The following is a 4,156-nucleotide window of genomic DNA, read 5'->3' as shown; positions in this document are numbered from 1 at the left end:
AATATTGATTGAATGCCCGTGCATTCATAGACTCTTATGAGTCTGTATACTGCATACAAAGTATCTCCCGCCCCTTCCATAACGATTAATTCGATTCTCCCTCGGGCTTTTCAATCTAATTCAAGACCCGGTCAGTAGACCCTGCATTAGCAATTAGCAGTGGAAATAAATCGGTAACTCTTGATTTGATATGAAAGCGCTTCTACTACTATAATCTTTCCGTGAATCCTAAATGCAAGGATTAACAGCACTTTAAGTTTAAGGAACAGAAAAAAAAAAAAGAACAGAAACCCCAGCTATTTCGAATCACGAAAATGTCAAGAGTCGCGTACTTTGCTGGAAAAGATTCGGCGAGTTAGACCAGCCAAGCAGAATAAGGGATTGCGAGTCTTATCGTTTGTTGATCAGGCGACACCCAGATTTGAACTGGGGAAAAAGGATTTGCAGTCCCCCGCCTTACCGCTCGGCCATGCCGCCAAAACGATACAAAATAGATTAAAAAATTCCCCCTTTGCTTGTTTTGTTTGGGGGGGGGGTACTCAATGTCTTTTCTTTTTTTTGTGTACGTCCATATAAAATCTCGTTTTTCTTAATTCCTTGCCTAAAAAAAATATGTCCTTTTTTTGGATCGGCTCCGGTTCTTCAATTGATTTTATAGTATCTCACACAACATCTTAATACCTCTCTTTTCTCTTTCTTTTTTTCTATTGAAAAATGAAAAAAGAAATGTGCATTTTCAGTCACAAAAGCCAAAATTAAGGACAAATTGGAACCATTAACTAGTGACTGAAAATTCGTGACCAACTCTTGGATTGAAATTGAAATTGTCAATTTTGTTTCCTAATGATAGAAGAAAATCAAAATTGATACCTACCTAATCAATATTGGTTTTTTCTATAAAAAAAGCCTTCTCCATTTCAATTATAACAGCAATTATGAGTATATGTAAACCCCAAACATAAATCGTTTCGCGGCTAGCTTATTGGTTATCTTATCTGTGTCTGATGCCTCTCTATAGGGAATTTTCCGAAAATTGTCGTACTGCAATTTAGATTGAAGAGAAAATCGAAATTTTGATAGAGCACGACATGCGCTGTCCCGAAGCGAACTATGCAATAAAGGGGGGCGATGTATATATAGATAGCTATATCGGCACGGGTTTACTAAATACAAGCCGTCTTACGCACTTCAATCCTATTCTAAAAATTCGACTAAAAAAAGAAAAAGGGGGTTCTTCGCAAATCATTTTTTGAACAGTGGAATCCACGAAAAAGGTAAGTGCTAAAAAAATGAGCTTTACGCTGGTATATTGTGTCTGATTCTTATGTCTTTATCTTAGCGAATAGATCAAATCACGACGTTTATTTTTCTGGTATCCTAACGGATTGGAATATCATAATAATGGTATAAATTGAATTATTTTTTTGATTCTATACAAAACTCCGTAAGTCTAAGTGGAATTTATCGCTTCCTTTCCATTTGGATCTGTCTCTTAGAAATTCCAATTTTATTAAGTATAAAATCATCCTTTTTCCCCCGTTCATACGTATTTCATACATTCCATCTATATGGAGTTGGGTAAAATTTCATGCGATTCAGTAAACAGAATCTAAATTCCAGCATTCTGCATCGAATCATATGAATCGATGCAGAATGAGAAACGAATGGGATTTTTTGATAAATGGGAAATTCAAAATGCTCGGAGATGGAAATGCAGGAATGTCTACAATACCTGGGTTGAATCAGATACAATTTGAAGGATTTTGTAGGTTCATTGATCAGGGCTTAACAGAAGAGCTTTATAAGTTTCCAAAAATTGAAGATACAGATCAAGAAATTGAATTTCAATTATTTGTGGAAACATATCAATTGGTAGAACCCTTGCTAAAAGAAAGAGATGCTGTATATGAATCATTCACGTATTCTTCTGAATTATATGTATCCGCAGGATTAATTTGGAAAAGCCGAGGGGACATGCAGGAACAAACTATTTTTATTGGAAACATTCCTCTAATGAATTCTTTGGGAACTTCTATAGTAAACGGAATATACAGAATTGTCATCAATCAAATATTGCAAAGTCCCGGTATCTATTATCGGTCAGAATTGGGCCATAACGGAATTTCGGTCTATACAGGCACCATAATATCTGATTGGGGGGGAAGATTCGAATTAGAGATTGATAGAAAAGCAAGGATATGGGCTCGTGTGAGTAGGAAACAGAAAGTATCTATTCTAGTTCTATCAGCAGCTATGGGTTCGAATCTACGAGAAATTCTAGAGAATATTTGCTACCCTGAAATTTTCTTGTCTTTCCTGACGAATAAGGAGAAAAAAAAAATTGGATCAAAAGAAAATGCCATTTTGGAGTTTTATCAACAATTTGCTTGTGTAGGCGGAGATCCGGTATTTTCGGAATCCTTGTGTAAGGAATTACAAAAGAAATTTTTTCACCAAAGATGTGAATTAGGAAAGATTGGTAGACGAAATATGAACCAGAGACTGAATCTGAATATACCTCAGAACAATACATTTTTGTTACCACGAGATGTATTGGCAGCTGTCGATCATTTGATTGGACTGAAATTTGGAATGGGTACACTTGACGATATGAATCATTTGAAAAATAAACGTATTCGGTCTGTCGCGAATCTTTTACAAGATCAATTCGGATTGGCCCTGGTTCGGTTAGAAAATGTGATTAGAGGAACTATATGTGGAGCAATTCGGCATAAATTGATGCCAACTCCTCAAAATTTGGTAACTTCAACTCCCTTAACAACCACTTATGATTCTTTTTTCGGATTACATCCATTATCTCAAGTTTTGGATCGAACTAATCCATTGACACAAATAGTTCATGGGAGAAAATTGAGTTATTTGGGCCCCGGAGGATTGACAGGGCGAACTGCGAGTTTTCGGGTACGAGATATCCATCCTAGTCACTATGGCCGCATTTGTCCAATTGACACGTCCGAAGGAATCAATGTTGGACTTATTGGATCCTTAGCAATTCATGCGAGAATTGGTTATTGGGGGTCTCTAGAAAGCCCGTTTTATGAAATCTTTGAAAAATCAAAAAAAGTACGGATGCTTTATTTATCACCAAGTAGAGATGAATACTATATGGTAGCGGCAGGAAATTCTTTGGCACTGAATCAGGGTAGTCCGGAAGAACAGGTTGTTCCGACTCGATACCGTCAAGAGTTCCTGACTATTGCGTGGGAACAGGTTCATCTTCGAAGTATTTTTCCCTTCCAATATTTTTCTATTGGGGCTTCCCTCATTCCTTTTATCGAGCATAATGATGCGAATCGGGCTTTAATGAGTTCTAATATGCAACGCCAAGCAGTTCCGCTCGTTCGGTCCGAGAAGTGCATTGTTGGAACTGGGTTGGAACCTCAAGTGGCTCTAGATTCAGGGGTTCCCGCTATAGCCGAACACGAGGGAAAGATCATTTATACCGATATTGACAAGATTGTTTTATCGGGAAACGGGAATACATATTGTATTCCATTAATTATGTATCAACGTTCAAACAAAAATACTTGTATGCATCAAAAACCCCAGGTTGGGCGGGGTAAATGCATTAAAAAGGGCCAAGTTTTAGCGGATGGTGCCGCTACAGTTGGCGGCGAACTCGCTTTAGGGAAAAACATATTAGTAGCTTATATGCCATGGGAAGGCTACAATTTTGAGGATGCGGTACTTATTAGCGAACGTCTGATATATAGAGATATTTATACTTCTTTTCACATACGGAAATACGAAATTCAGACTCATGTGACAAGTCAAGGTCCCGAAAGGATCACTAATGAAATACCACATCTAGAAGCCCGGTTACTCCGCAATTTAGACAAAAATGGAATTGTGATGCTGGGATCTTGGGTAGAGACCGGCGATATTTTAGTAGGTAAATTAACGCCTCAGGCGGCGAAAGAATCATCGTATGCTCCGGAAGATAGATTATTACGGGCCATACTTGGCATTCAGGTATCCACTTCAAAGGAAACTTGCCTAAAACTACCTATAGGTGGTAGGGGTCGCGTTATTGATGTGAGATGGGTCCAGAAAAAGGGGGGTTCTAGTTATAATCCAGAAACGATTTGTGTATATATTTCACAGAAACGTGAAATCAAAGTAGGGATAAAGTACC

At 37.8% G+C, this 4,156-nt stretch overlaps 1 non-coding gene across 1 annotated transcript; it reads right to left on the bottom strand.

The window, feature by feature from the left end:
• Positions 1 to 406: 406 nt before the first annotated feature.
• On the bottom strand, positions 407 to 477 carry TRNAC-GCA. Its single transcript has one exon. It is a non-coding gene; the product is annotated as a tRNA-Cys (tRNA).
• Positions 478 to 4,156: the final 3,679 nt, after the last annotated feature.

Source organism: Citrus clementina, unplaced genomic scaffold (assembly GCF_000493195.1).
Source record: "Citrus clementina cultivar Clemenules unplaced genomic scaffold, Citrus_clementina_v1.0 scaffold_1267, whole genome shotgun sequence".
Lineage (NCBI taxonomy): Eukaryota > Viridiplantae > Streptophyta > Magnoliopsida > Sapindales > Rutaceae > Citrus > Citrus x clementina.
This window is presented reverse-complemented; position numbering and strand designations above follow the sequence as displayed.